Below are 15417 nucleotides of genomic sequence, written 5' to 3'. Positions count from 1 at the left end.
CCACGATCTAGAGGCTGGTGAAATGCACTAGTGTCGAGTTCGCACCTATGTCTCAGCACTTTCCGTGGAAAAACTTAAAAAAAAAAAAAAAAAAAAAAAGAAAAGAAAAGAAAGAAAGAGAGAAAGAAAAGAAAAAAAAATTACAGGAAAACACATTGAGTTTACACTGATAATCCAAGTTCAAACTGAGAACTGAGAGTTTTTTTACATTACTTTACCGATTTCACCTCTTCCTCTCACACCCAGATTCCCAGTACCCAAAGACACCAACAGCATTTCTTCTTTGCAGGATCCCACAGAATAATCGTAGCCATGCACCATAGAACCGTGGACTGGTTCCTACTGCATGAACTAGGAAAGGCGAGGAAGGAACCTTCTATTGTTCCGGCTGCACTGTGAAAATGTAAGAGCTGCCGTCCGCCGAAGCCAGTCTGCTCATGTCCAAGGAGCTCTGAGCCACGTCACACTCCTTTGGAATATTTCCCTGAGCCTTCATGTGGGCTCCTGACGTCTGTAGAATCTGACAAGTCACACATTGTCCTCCCGTTTGTGTCCTCCGTGCTTTGAATAGATGTGCTATTGAGTGTTTGAATTTTGTTGTCATTGGTGTATGTGTTTGTGGCAAAGTGTTGAGTGTTTGGTGTGTATGTAGCAGCTAGAGAGCGAGGCTCTGAAGGCTACTGGGCAGCAGGAGGGCGCGGGGTCGGGTGGGGGGCGCTGGGCCGGGAGGGCCGCGTAGCAGCTGGGCCTCTCGAGGCGTCCGGGGACGGCCGCTGCCGTCTAGGGCCATAGCACCCTGAACGTGCCCGATCTCCTCTGGTCTGGGAAGCTAAGCAGGGTCGGGCCAGGTTAGTACTTGGATGGGAGACCGCCTGGGAATACCGGGTGCTGTAGGCTTTTGCTTCTTCTTTTGTCCCGCCCGCTGGGGGGTCGGGGGTGGGGGGGCCCCCCGCCTTCTGCGCCCGCCCCCACTTTCGCCCTCGGGCCCCGGCCCCTCCCCCCCCTCGGCGCGACCCGCTGCCCCCGCCCGGGGCTTCCTCCCCTCTCCCCCGCTGCAGCACCACCGCCAGGTGGCGGCAGCGGCAGAGCGTCCCAGGCGTTCCGTTGGGCCGGCAGCGGAGCCCCAACCCTGGGCCCCACACCGGGCCGGGGCCGGGCGGCGGGATCCCTAAGTGCCGCTGGGTCTCCTCTCCCCCCGACCCCGCACCCGCCGCCCCGCACTCCGGGACATCGCGTACACCCGGCGCGGGACAGCCCACGGCGGCAAACCGTGTCCTGGGCCCCCGGACACCCGGCCCACCGTGCACTTTCTCTCCGCCGCACACCCGGGCCTCGGGCCCGGGCCTCACGCCGGGCGGGCTCCTCGCCGCCGCCGGGGCTCCCGAGAGACACACCGGCGCGCCGCACAGGGCGAGTCGCTGGCCACCTGGGCAGAGAGGACACACAACAGCACACGGAGCGCACGCACCCAAACCCAAACCACCCACCGGCCCCTTGACCCCTGGCTACACACCCCAAACCCCACCCCAGCGGGCCACAGGATAGCCGGCTCTGGCCCCCCGCGCCGCCCCCCGCCCCCGCGCGGGGGCTGCTGCCACACGCAGGCCCTGAGGGGAATCGGGGCAGAACGGTCCTCCCCAGACGGGGGTGGGGTGGCGGGGTGGGGGGGGACACTGCAGATCTTCAGGACCTCCGGGTGACGGACCAGCGGCAGGCACGGCCCTGCCTCCTCCTCCCGGCCCCGCCCCAAAGCCCCTCCCCACCGTGCCCTCGCGTGGGCCGGCGGAGGGCCCTCTCTCGCGCACTCTCCGGCTCCGGCCCTCCGCTCCCACGCGTGGAAGCCTGTCCCTGCGCGCGTGCCCGTGGGTCTGCTCCTCGGGCTGTGGGACGGCGGTGCGTCCGTGGTTTGGGTGGGGGTGGGAGGGTGCGCGCGCGAGACCCGTGAGGCTCCGCCTGGCCCCCCACCCCCACCCCGATCCGGGCAGGTGGGCTAGCGAAGGGCCAGGGCGGCGGGAGGGACCCGACTGCGCAGGGAGGGACGCGTCGCAGCAGCTCGGCCTCTTGAGGCGTCCGGGGGCGGCCGCCCTCGTCTACGGCCAGACCACCCTGAACGCACCCGATCTCGTCTCACCTCGGAAGCTAAGCAGGGTCGGGCCCGGTTAGTACTTGGATGGGAGACCGCCTGGGAATCCCGGGTGCCGTAGGCTTTTTGCTCTGCCTCTCTTTCTGCCCCGCCCCCCTGGGCTGGGAAGGGGAGGGGGGGCCTTCGCCCTCCGCGCCCGCCCCGGCTCCCGCCCCCGGCCGGCCCGGACCCCGCCCCGTGGCCCCTGGAGAGAGGGTCAGATTGGAGATGTGGAGGCTCAGTCCCCGAGGCTGCCGCCCCTCACACACCTGCCGCAGGCCCGGGCCTCCGGAACTTCGGACCGACCGGCTCTGAATTCAGGACACAGTCTAAAGTTGTCCAAGGAGATGACCACGTTACCACCCTGGGAAAGGAAAAATTGGATCCTATCCATATATGCAGAAGAAGAGAATCTAAACAGTTGGCTATCCGTTCACGGGAACATAACTTAAGAATCCAGATGCGAAGACATCTAGAAACACTTTTCAAACGTCTAAATCTTTAGAAAATATTCTGAAGGATTAAGAGGTAGAAGCATTCTTTGGACAGTCACGAGCAAGACCAGGGTGTCGATAGGAAATCCTTCTGTTCGATACTGCAAGAGACGCTCCAAAAACATACTACAACAAGGGAAAACACTAACAATATATGGGAAAGGAAAATCACCTTTCTTCATTTTCCTCACCTCCTACGGTTCTCAAAATAGAATGTTTGCCCCTATGCGCGGGAGACCTGTAGAAATCCTAGGTGAGTCCAGCAAGATAGCTCTAGATGAAATCAACATTCGATCGATAGTTTCGATATTTCTTGTTTCCTCGCAAATACACAATAATGAATGCAATTCTTGAAAAGGATAACATTCAAAGTCACAGAAAATCCACACAGCACCTACGGGGCAAAGGTGCCAACTTCGATGGAAAACTTAGCAAAAACGTACATGATGGCTCCCATCGATGGAGAGGCTATCCCGTAGTCCTCCATAGACGGACACAGAGTCCCCAAACTAATCATTTCCCCCACATTAATAAATAATCCCATTTAAACAGGGTTTATATCTAGAAACTTACAGTCTGCTTCTTTCTCTTTTTCTTTTAATTTGGGAAAGGGATATGTTAAAGAATGATGATAATGATCATGATTATCATTATGATTATTATATTAAATCGAATTAACCGTACCAAAACCCCACCACTCACCTTATAAAAATGGGAGTTGATGCATATGTCGGAAGCCGCTGTGTATCTTTTTCTCAAGGCGTGGAACCACAAAAACGCTTCTCCCAAACAAATCCCATCTCGACTGTCATCCTTTTCCTTGCTTTTCCTTTGAAAGTTTTTGCTCTCTGTTATAGGACTATCTCATTGAGGTAGTTTGTTAATTTCACAGTTTATAGAATAGATGTGGAACCATTCTGGATTCCTTCTGGGTAACTTGTGTGCCAGGGGAAACCTTCTGTTTGGAGAATACTCCTCGCTTACACAGGAAGCTGCAGTTCATCAGCGCTGCTAGAGAATGGCACTGCACGAATCAGTCGGAAGTATCTTTATCCGATCTTTGAGTAGGTCCGTGTACAAGGGGCTCCCGTGAGGATTACCCTAGATGCTTCCTGGTCACATGTGCCCTATCTTCTCTCTGGTACGTGCTACTCAGAGAATATGCTTGCTCCTGAATTATGCCAGTGTTTATTCATTTCCATTTAGGCTACAGTGTTTTCCAAATGGTCCTATAATTTCGCCTCCCATATCAGCAGGGTGTGTGCAAGAGTTTTCCTCAAAGCCAACACAGTGATCAGTTTCTTAAGTTTCCTCAATCTGGTGAGTTGGAAACTATATCTGGCTTCATTTTTTATTCTGCATTTCCTTGACCAATAATGAGGACACGGGGCCAAAGGCGTATTAAGCGTATTAAACGTAGATATTCTGTAACAGTAATATTTTGCCAATTATATGGGCTACAGATACCTTGTCCTGTTTGCAGCTTGTTTTTGACCCTCTTCATGGTATCTTTGGAAACTTTTCATGATGGGAAATTTGGAATAGAAACAAAATCGGAAAGAATAGTAGAGTATTTTCTCACTCCCCTGACTCAAGAAATCACCAACCCCTGGCCAGATCTTGTTTCTTTTATACCCCTCCTACCTTAAGTTCATGATCCCCTTAATAATATCCCTCCAACGATAAAAAGTCAATATGTTTCTATCAAAGGTAGAGGCTTTCTTCCCTTTTTCAGGGTACTCACAGCCACCTTATTCCATGTAAAAATTTCACCGTGTTAGAGATAACAGCAAGTACTCAATGTTTGCGTTTCCCTGAGACACACACGCTCATTTCAGTTTCTTTGAATCCAGTCCAAATACAGTCCATACCTTGTGAGGGGTTGAGATGTCTTTTGAAAGAGTGTCCATACATCGCGACTAGTCGGGGGCAGCCCCGGTTGTCACCATTTCCCTTTGTTTCCTACCGCTGTCCGCAGTGACCCGAGCTATTTTTGCATTGTGAGGGGTTTCATCGTGGATTTAAACGTATTTAACGTGTTTCAATATCTTGCAATCATTAGACTTGCTGGCGATCAAACCGTCCTGTGTTTGGCAAACGGGAGTCTACTCATTCTGGTTCCTGTGTCTTTTGACGTGACCCTCGTCCTGTTGGATATGGTAGCATCCGCGCTTCCCAGTATGAGAAGCGTGCGTTTCCCGCCCCAGACTTCAAGTCAGCGTATGTCTCCAGTAAGTCTTAGGACCGTTTAATAACGATGGTTGGCGGAGACCACGATCTAGAGGCTGGTGAAATGCACTAGTGTCGAGTTCGCACCTATGTCTCAGCACTTTCCGTGGAAAAACTTAAAAAAAAAAAAAAAAAAAAAAGAAAAGAAAAGAAAGAAAGAGAGAAAGAAAAGAAAAAAAAATTACAGGAAAACACATTGGGTTTACACTGATAATCCAAGTTCAAACTGAGAACTGAGAGTTTTTTTACATTACTTTACCGATTTCACCTCTTCCTCTCACACCCAGATTCCCAGTACCCAAAGACACCAACAGCATTTCTTCTTTGCAGGATCCCACAGAATAATCGTAGCCATGCACCATAGAACCGTGGACTGGTTCCTACTGCATGAACTAGGAAAGGCGAGGAAGGAACCTTCTATTGTTCCGGCTGCACTGTGAAAATGTAAGAGCTGCCGTCCGCCGAAGCCAGTCTGCTCATGTCCAAGGAGCTCTGAGCCACGTCACACTCCTTTGGAATATTTCCCTGAGCCTTCATGTGGGCTCCTGACGTCTGTAGAATCTGACAAGTCACACATTGTCCTCCCGTTTGTGTCCTCCGTGCTTTGAATAGATGTGCTATTGAGTGTTTGAATTTTGTTGTCATTGGTGTATGTGTTTGTGGCAAAGTGTTGAGTGTTTGGTGTGTATGTAGCAGCTAGAGAGCGAGGCTCTGAAGGCTACTGGGCAGCAGGAGGGCGCGGGGTCGGGTGGGGGGCGCTGGGCCGGGAGGGCCGCGTAGCAGCTGGGCCTCTCGAGGCGTCCGGGGACGGCCGCTGCCGTCTAGGGCCATAGCACCCTGAACGTGCCCGATCTCCTCTGGTCTGGGAAGCTAAGCAGGGTCGGGCCAGGTTAGTACTTGGATGGGAGACCGCCTGGGAATACCGGGTGCTGTAGGCTTTTGCTTCTTCTTTTGTCCCGCCCGCTGGGGGGTCGGGGGTGGGGGGGCCCCCCGCCTTCTGCGCCCGCCCCCACTTTCGCCCTCGGGCCCCGGCCCCTCCCCCCCCTCGGCGCGACCCGCTGCCCCCGCCCGGGGCTTCCTCCCCTCTCCCCCGCTGCAGCACCACCGCCAGGTGGCGGCAGCGGCAGAGCGTCCCAGGCGTTCCGTTGGGCCGGCAGCGGAGCCCCAACCCTGGGCCCCACACCGGGCCGGGGCCGGGCGGCGGGATCCCTAAGTGCCGCTGGGTCTCCTCTCCCCCCGACCCCGCACCCGCCGCCCCGCACTCCGGGACATCGCGTACACCCGGCGCGGGACAGCCCACGGCGGCAAACCGTGTCCTGGGCCCCCGGACACCCGGCCCACCGTGCACTTTCTCTCCGCCGCACACCCGGGCCTCGGGCCCGGGCCTCACGCCGGGCGGGCTCCTCGCCGCCGCCGGGGCTCCCGAGAGACACACCGGCGCGCCGCACAGGGCGAGTCGCTGGCCACCTGGGCAGAGAGGACACACAACAGCACACGGAGCGCACGCACCCAAACCCAAACCACCCACCGGCCCCTTGACCCCTGGCTACACACCCCAAACCCCACCCCAGCGGGCCACAGGATAGCCGGCTCTGGCCCCCCGCGCCGCCCCCCGCCCCCGCGCGGGGGCTGCTGCCACACGCAGGCCCTGAGGGGAATCGGGGCAGAACGGTCCTCCCCAGACGGGGGTGGGGTGGCGGGGTGGGGGGGGACACTGCAGATCTTCAGGACCTCCGGGTGACGGACCAGCGGCAGGCACGGCCCTGCCTCCTCCTCCCGGCCCCGCCCCAAAGCCCCTCCCCACCGTGCCCTCGCGTGGGCCGGCGGAGGGCCCTCTCTCGCGCACTCTCCGGCTCCGGCCCTCCGCTCCCACGCGTGGAAGCCTGTCCCTGCGCGCGTGCCCGTGGGTCTGCTCCTCGGGCTGTGGGACGGCGGTGCGTCCGTGGTTTGGGTGGGGGTGGGAGGGTGCGCGCGCGAGACCCGTGAGGCTCCGCCTGGCCCCCCACCCCCACCCCGATCCGGGCAGGTGGGCTAGCGAAGGGCCAGGGCGGCGGGAGGGACCCGACTGCGCAGGGAGGGACGCGTCGCAGCAGCTCGGCCTCTTGAGGCGTCCGGGGGCGGCCGCCCTCGTCTACGGCCAGACCACCCTGAACGCACCCGATCTCGTCTCACCTCGGAAGCTAAGCAGGGTCGGGCCCGGTTAGTACTTGGATGGGAGACCGCCTGGGAATCCCGGGTGCCGTAGGCTTTTTGCTCTGCCTCTCTTTCTGCCCCGCCCCCCTGGGCTGGGAAGGGGAGGGGGGGCCTTCGCCCTCCGCGCCCGCCCCGGCTCCCGCCCCCGGCCGGCCCGGACCCCGCCCCGTGGCCCCTGGAGAGAGGGTCAGATTGGAGATGTGGAGGCTCAGTCCCCGAGGCTGCCGCCCCTCACACACCTGCCGCAGGCCCGGGCCTCCGGAACTTCGGACCGACCGGCTCTGAATTCAGGACACAGTCTAAAGTTGTCCAAGGAGATGACCACGTTACCACCCTGGGAAAGGAAAAATTGGATCCTATCCATATATGCAGAAGAAGAGAATCTAAACAGTTGGCTATCCGTTCACGGGAACATAACTTAAGAATCCAGATGCGAAGACATCTAGAAACACTTTTCAAACGTCTAAATCTTTAGAAAATATTCTGAAGGATTAAGAGGTAGAAGCATTCTTTGGACAGTCACGAGCAAGACCAGGGTGTCGATAGGAAATCCTTCTGTTCGATACTGCAAGAGACGCTCCAAAAACATACTACAACAAGGGAAAACACTAACAATATATGGGAAAGGAAAATCACCTTTCTTCATTTTCCTCACCTCCTACGGTTCTCAAAATAGAATGTTTGCCCCTATGCGCGGGAGACCTGTAGAAATCCTAGGTGAGTCCAGCAAGATAGCTCTAGATGAAATCAACATTCGATCGATAGTTTCGATATTTCTTGTTTCCTCGCAAATACACAATAATGAATGCAATTCTTGAAAAGGATAACATTCAAAGTCACAGAAAATCCACACAGCACCTACGGGGCAAAGGTGCCAACTTCGATGGAAAACTTAGCAAAAACGTACATGATGGCTCCCATCGATGGAGAGGCTATCCCGTAGTCCTCCATAGACGGACACAGAGTCCCCAAACTAATCATTTCCCCCACATTAATAAATAATCCCATTTAAACAGGGTTTATATCTAGAAACTTACAGTCTGCTTCTTTCTCTTTTTCTTTTAATTTGGGAAAGGGATATGTTAAAGAATGATGATAATGATCATGATTATCATTATGATTATTATATTAAATCGAATTAACCGTACCAAAACCCCACCACTCACCTTATAAAAATGGGAGTTGATGCATATGTCGGAAGCCGCTGTGTATCTTTTTCTCAAGGCGTGGAACCACAAAAACGCTTCTCCCAAACAAATCCCATCTCGACTGTCATCCTTTTCCTTGCTTTTCCTTTGAAAGTTTTTGCTCTCTGTTATAGGACTATCTCATTGAGGTAGTTTGTTAATTTCACAGTTTATAGAATAGATGTGGAACCATTCTGGATTCCTTCTGGGTAACTTGTGTGCCAGGGGAAACCTTCTGTTTGGAGAATACTCCTCGCTTACACAGGAAGCTGCAGTTCATCAGCGCTGCTAGAGAATGGCACTGCACGAATCAGTCGGAAGTATCTTTATCCGATCTTTGAGTAGGTCCGTGTACAAGGGGCTCCCGTGAGGATTACCCTAGATGCTTCCTGGTCACATGTGCCCTATCTTCTCTCTGGTACGTGCTACTCAGAGAATATGCTTGCTCCTGAATTATGCCAGTGTTTATTCATTTCCATTTAGGCTACAGTGTTTTCCAAATGGTCCTATAATTTCGCCTCCCATATCAGCAGGGTGTGTGCAAGAGTTTTCCTCAAAGCCAACACAGTGATCAGTTTCTTAAGTTTCCTCAATCTGGTGAGTTGGAAACTATATCTGGCTTCATTTTTTATTCTGCATTTCCTTGACCAATAATGAGGACACGGGGCCAAAGGCGTATTAAGCGTATTAAACGTAGATATTCTGTAACAGTAATATTTTGCCAATTATATGGGCTACAGATACCTTGTCCTGTTTGCAGCTTGTTTTTGACCCTCTTCATGGTATCTTTGGAAACTTTTCATGATGGGAAATTTGGAATAGAAACAAAATCGGAAAGAATAGTAGAGTATTTTCTCACTCCCCTGACTCAAGAAATCACCAACCCCTGGCCAGATCTTGTTTCTTTTATACCCCTCCTACCTTAAGTTCATGATCCCCTTAATAATATCCCTCCAACGATAAAAAGTCAATATGTTTCTATCAAAGGTAGAGGCTTTCTTCCCTTTTTCAGGGTACTCACAGCCACCTTATTCCATGTAAAAATTTCACCGTGTTAGAGATAACAGCAAGTACTCAATGTTTGCGTTTCCCTGAGACACACACGCTCATTTCAGTTTCTTTGAATCCAGTCCAAATACAGTCCATACCTTGTGAGGGGTTGAGATGTCTTTTGAAAGAGTGTCCATACATCGCGACTAGTCGGGGGCAGCCCCGGTTGTCACCATTTCCCTTTGTTTCCTACCGCTGTCCGCAGTGACCCGAGCTATTTTTGCATTGTGAGGGGTTTCATCGTGGATTTAAACGTATTTAACGTGTTTCAATATCTTGCAATCATTAGACTTGCTGGCGATCAAACCGTCCTGTGTTTGGCAAACGGGAGTCTACTCATTCTGGTTCCTGTGTCTTTTGACGTGACCCTCGTCCTGTTGGATATGGTAGCATCCGCGCTTCCCAGTATGAGAAGCGTGCGTTTCCCGCCCCAGACTTCAAGTCAGCGTATGTCTCCAGTAAGTCTTAGGACCGTTTAATAACGATGGTTGGCGGAGACCACGATCTAGAGGCTGGTGAAATGCACTAGTGTCGAGTTCGCACCTATGTCTCAGCACTTACCGTGGAAAAACTTAAAAAAAAAAAAAAAAAAAAAAAAGAAAAGAAAAGAAAGAAAGAGAGAAAGAAAAGAAAAAAAAAATTACAGGAAAACACATTGAGTTTACACTGATAATCCAAGTTCAAACTGAGAACTGAGAGTTTTTTTACATTACTTTACCGATTTCACCTCTTCCTCTCACACCCAGATTCCCAGTACCCAAAGACACCAACAGCATTTCTTCTTTGCAGGATCCCACAGAATAATCGTAGCCATGCACCATAGAACCGTGGACTGGTTCCTACTGCATGAACTAGGAAAGGCGAGGAAGGAACCTTCTATTGTTCCGGCTGCACTGTGAAAATGTAAGAGCTGCCGTCCGCCGAAGCCAGTCTGCTCATGTCCAAGGAGCTCTGAGCCACGTCACACTCCTTTGGAATATTTCCCTGAGCCTTCATGTGGGCTCCTGACGTCTGTAGAATCTGACAAGTCACACATTGTCCTCCCGTTTGTGTCCTCCGTGCTTTGAATAGATGTGCTATTGAGTGTTTGAATTTTGTTGTCATTGGTGTATGTGTTTGTGGCAAAGTGTTGAGTGTTTGGTGTGTATGTAGCAGCTAGAGAGCGAGGCTCTGAAGGCTACTGGGCAGCAGGAGGGCGCGGGGTCGGGTGGGGGGCGCTGGGCCGGGAGGGCCGCGTAGCAGCTGGGCCTCTCGAGGCGTCCGGGGACGGCCGCTGCCGTCTAGGGCCATAGCACCCTGAACGTGCCCGATCTCGTCTGGTCTGGGAAGCTAAGCAGGGTCGGGCCAGGTTAGTACTTGGATGGGAGACCGCCTGGGAATACCGGGTGCTGTAGGCTTTTGCTTCTTCTTTTGTCCCGCCCGCTGGGGGGTCGGGGGTGGGGGGGCCCCCCGCCTTCTGCGCCCGCCCCCACTTTCGCCCTCGGGCCCCGGCCCCTCCCCCCCCTCGGCGCGACCCGCTGCCCCCGCCCGGGGCTTCCTCCCCTCTCCCCCGCTGCAGCACCACCGCCAGGTGGCGGCAGCGGCAGAGCGTCCCAGGCGTTCCGTTGGGCCGGCAGCGGAGCCCCAACCCTGGGCCCCACACCGGGCCGGGGCCGGGCGGCGGGATCCCTAAGTGCCGCTGGGTCTCCTCTCCCCCCGACCCCGCACCCGCCGCCCCGCACTCCGGGACATCGCGTACACCCGGCGCGGGACAGCCCACGGCGGCAAACCGTGTCCTGGGCCCCCGGACACCCGGCCCACCGTGCACTTTCTCTCCGCCGCACACCCGGGCCTCGGGCCCGGGCCTCACGCCGGGCGGGCTCCTCGCCGCCGCCGGGGCTCCCGAGAGACACACCGGCGCGCCGCACAGGGCGAGTCGCTGGCCACCTGGGCAGAGAGGACACACAACAGCACACGGAGCGCACGCACCCAAACCCAAACCACCCACCGGCCCCTTGACCCCTGGCTACACACCCCAAACCCCACCCCAGCGGGCCACAGGATAGCCGGCTCTGGCCCCCCGCGCCGCCCCCCGCCCCCGCGCGGGGGCTGCTGCCACACGCAGGCCCTGAGGGGAATCGGGGCAGAACGGTCCTCCCCGGACGGGGGTGGGGTGGCGGGGTGGGGGGGGACACTGCAGATCTTCAGGACCTCCGGGTGACGGACCAGCGGCAGGCACGGCCCTGCCTCCTCCTCCCGGCCCCGCCCCAAAGCCCCTCCCCACCGTGCCCTCGCGTGGGCCGGCGGAGGGCCCTCTCTCGCGCACTCTCCGGCTCCGGCCCTCCGCTCCCACGCGTGGAAGCCTGTCCCTGCGCGCGTGCCCGTGGGTCTGCTCCTCGGGCTGTGGGACGGCGGTGCGTCCGTGGTTTGGGTGGGGGTGGGAGGGTGCGCGCGCGAGACCCGTGAGGCTCCGCCTGGCCCCCCACCCCCACCCCGATCCGGGCAGGTGGGCTAGCGAAGGGCCAGGGCGGCGGGAGGGACCCGACTGCGCAGGGAGGGACGCGTCGCAGCAGCTCGGCCTCTTGAGGCGTCCGGGGGCGGCCGCCCTCGTCTACGGCCAGACCACCCTGAACGCACCCGATCTCGTCTCACCTCGGAAGCTAAGCAGGGTCGGGCCCGGTTAGTACTTGGATGGGAGACCGCCTGGGAATCCCGGGTGCCGTAGGCTTTTTGCTCTGCCTCTCTTTCTGCCCCGCCCCCCTGGGCTGGGAAGGGGAGGGGGGGCCTTCGCCCTCCGCGCCCGCCCCGGCTCCCGCCCCCGGCCGGCCCGGACCCCGCCCCGTGGCCCCTGGAGAGAGGGTCAGATTGGAGATGTGGAGGCTCAGTCCCCGAGGCTGCCGCCCCTCACACACCTGCCGCAGGCCCGGGCCTCCGGAACTTCGGACCGACCGGCTCTGAATTCAGGACACAGTCTAAAGTTGTCCAAGGAGATGACCACGTTACCACCCTGGGAAAGGAAAAATTGGATCCTATCCATATATGCAGAAGAAGAGAATCTAAACAGTTGGCTATCCGTTCACGGGAACATAACTTAAGAATCCAGATGCGAAGACATCTAGAAACACTTTTCAAACGTCTAAATCTTTAGAAAATATTCTGAAGGATTAAGAGGTAGAAGCATTCTTTGGACAGTCACGAGCAAGACCAGGGTGTCGATAGGAAATCCTTCTGTTCGATACTGCAAGAGACGCTCCAAAAACATACTACAACAAGGGAAAACACTAACAATATATGGGAAAGGAAAATCACCTTTCTTCATTTTCCTCACCTCCTACGGTTCTCAAAATAGAATGTTTGCCCCTATGCGCGGGAGACCTGTAGAAATCCTAGGTGAGTCCAGCAAGATAGCTCTAGATGAAATCAACATTCGATCGATAGTTTCGATATTTCTTGTTTCCTCGCAAATACACACTAATGAATGCAATTCTTGAAAAGGATAACATTCAAAGTCACAGAAAATCCACACAGCACCTACGGGGCAAAGGTGCCAACTTCGATGGAAAACTTAGCAAAAACGTACATGATGGCTCCCATCGATGGAGAGGCTATCCCGTAGTCCTCCATAGACGGACACAGAGTCCCCAAACTAATCATTTCCCCCACATTAATAAATAATCCCATTTAAACAGGGTTTATATCTAGAAACTTACAGTCTGCTTCTTTCTCTTTTTCTTTTAATTTGGGAAAGGGATATGTTAAAGAATGATGATAATGATCATGATTATCATTATGATTATTATATTAAATCGAATTAACCGTACCAAAACCCCACCACTCACCTTATAAAAATGGGAGTTGATGCATATGTCGGAAGCCGCTGTGTATCTTTTTCTCAAGGCGTGGAACCACAAAAACGCTTCTCCCAAACAAATCCCATCTCGACTGTCATCCTTTTCCTTGCTTTTCCTTTGAAAGTTTTTGCTCTCTGTTATAGGACTATCTCATTGAGGTAGTTTGTTAATTTCACAGTTTATAGAATAGATGTGGAACCATTCTGGATTCCTTCTGGGTAACTTGTGTGCCAGGGGAAACCTTCTGTTTGGAGAATACTCCTCGCTTACACAGGAAGCTGCAGTTCATCAGCGCTGCTAGAGAATGGCACTGCACGAATCAGTCGGAAGTATCTTTATCCGATCTTTGAGTAGGTCCGTGTACAAGGGGCTCCCGTGAGGATTACCCTAGATGCTTCCTGGTCACATGTGCCCTATCTTCTCTCTGGTACGTGCTACTCAGAGAATATGCTTGCTCCTGAATTATGCCAGTGTTTATTCATTTCCATTTAGGCTACAGTGTTTTCCAAATGGTCCTATAATTTCGCCTCCCATATCAGCAGGGTGTGTGCAAGAGTTTTCCTCAAAGCCAACACAGTGATCAGTTTCTTAAGTTTCCTCAATCTGGTGAGTTGGAAACTATATCTGGCTTCATTTTTTATTCTGCATTTCCTTGACCAATAATGAGGACACGGGGCCAAAGGCGTATTAAGCGTATTAAACGTAGATATTCTGTAACAGTAATATTTTGCCAATTATATGGGCTACAGATACCTTGTCCTGTTTGCAGCTTGTTTTTGACCCTCTTCATGGTATCTTTGGAAACTTTTCATGATGGGAAATTTGGAATAGAAACAAAATCGGAAAGAATAGTAGAGTATTTTCTCACTCCCCTGACTCAAGAAATCACCAACCCCTGGCCAGATCTTGTTTCTTTTATACCCCTCCTACCTTAAGTTCATGATCCCCTTAATAATATCCCTCCAACGATAAAAAGTCAATATGTTTCTATCAAAGGTAGAGGCTTTCTTCCCTTTTTCAGGGTACTCACAGCCACCTTATTCCATGTAAAAATTTCACCGTGTTAGAGATAACAGCAAGTACTCAATGTTTGCGTTTCCCTGAGACACACACGCTCATTTCAGTTTCTTTGAATCCAGTCCAAATACAGTCCATACCTTGTGAGGGGTTGAGATGTCTTTTGAAAGAGTGTCCATACATCGCGACTAGTCGGGGGCAGCCCCGGTTGTCACCATTTCCCTTTGTTTCCTACCGCTGTCCGCAGTGACCCGAGCTATTTTTGCATTGTGAGGGGTTTCATCGTGGATTTAAACGTATTTAACGTGTTTCAATATCTTGCAATCATTAGACTTGCTGGCGATCAAACCGTCCTGTGTTTGGCAAACGGGAGTCTACTCATTCTGGTTCCTGTGTCTTTTGACGTGACCCTCGTCCTGTTGGATATGGTAGCATCCGCGCTTCCCAGTATGAGAAGCGTGCGTTTCCCGCCCCAGACTTCAAGTCAGCGTATGTCTCCAGTAAGTCTTAGGACCGTTTAATAACGATGGTTGGTGGAGACCACGATCTAGAGGCTGGTGAAATGCACTAGTGTCGAGTTCGCACCTATGTCTCAGCACTTACCGTGGAAAAACTTAAAAAAAAAAAAAAAAAAAAAAAGAAAAGAAAAGAAAGAAAGAGAGAAAGAAAAGAAAAAAAAAATTACAGGAAAACACATTGAGTTTACACTGATAATCCAAGTTCAAACTGAGAACTGAGAGTTTTTTTACATTACTTTACCGATTTCACCTCTTCCTCTCACACCCAGATTCCCAGTACCCAAAGACACCAACAGCATTTCTTCTTTGCAGGATCCCACAGAATAATCGTAGCCATGCACCATAGAACCGTGGACTGGTTCCTACTGCATGAACTAGGAAAGGCGAGGAAGGAACCTTCTATTGTTCCGGCTGCACTGTGAAAATGTAAGAGCTGCCGTCCGCCGAAGCCAGTCTGCTCATGTCCAAGGAGCTCTGAGCCACGTCACACTCCTTTGGAATATTTCCCTGAGCCTTCATGTGGGCTCCTGACGTCTGTAGAATCTGACAAGTCACACATTGTCCTCCCGTTTGTGTCCTCCGTGCTTTGAATAGATGTGCTATTGAGTGTTTGAATTTTGTTGTCATTGGTGTATGTGTTTGTGGCAAAGTGTTGAGTGTTTGGTGTGTATGTAGCAGCTAGAGAGCGAGGCTCTGAAGGCTACTGGGCAGCAGGAGGGCGCGGGGTCGGGTGGGGGGCGCTGGGCCGGGAGGGCCGCGTAGCAGCTGGGCCTCTCG

The 15417-nt window shown here is 53.6% G+C and overlaps 3 non-coding genes and 3 pseudogenes across 3 annotated transcripts; all 6 read left to right on the top strand.

Moving 5' to 3' along the window:
• Nucleotides 1-778: 778 nt before the first annotated feature.
• On the top strand, nt 779-897 carry LOC123629671 (annotated as a pseudogene).
• A 1191-nt stretch (nt 898-2088) lies between these two features.
• Nucleotides 2089-2207, top strand: LOC123629664. Its single transcript, XR_006732143.1, has one exon. It is a non-coding gene; the product is annotated as a 5S ribosomal RNA (ribosomal RNA).
• A 3457-nt stretch (nt 2208-5664) lies between these two features.
• LOC123629670 lies at nt 5665-5783 on the top strand (annotated as a pseudogene).
• A 1191-nt stretch (nt 5784-6974) lies between these two features.
• On the top strand, nt 6975-7093 carry LOC123629663. The gene has a single exon (XR_006732142.1). It is a non-coding gene; the product is annotated as a 5S ribosomal RNA (ribosomal RNA).
• Nucleotides 7094-10553: 3460 nt separating this feature from the next.
• LOC123629665 lies at nt 10554-10672 on the top strand (annotated as a pseudogene).
• Nucleotides 10673-11863: 1191 nt separating this feature from the next.
• Nucleotides 11864-11982, top strand: LOC123629675. Its single transcript, XR_006732147.1, has one exon. It is a non-coding gene; the product is annotated as a 5S ribosomal RNA (ribosomal RNA).
• The last annotated feature ends 3435 nt before the right edge of the window (nt 11983-15417 follow it).

This window comes from Lemur catta, unplaced genomic scaffold, assembly GCF_020740605.2.
Source record: "Lemur catta isolate mLemCat1 unplaced genomic scaffold, mLemCat1.pri scaffold_198_ctg1, whole genome shotgun sequence".
Classification (NCBI taxonomy): Eukaryota; Metazoa; Chordata; class Mammalia; order Primates; family Lemuridae; genus Lemur; species Lemur catta.
The sequence above is the reverse complement of the archived record's forward strand: the minus strand, read 5'-3'. Positions and strand labels throughout refer to the sequence as shown.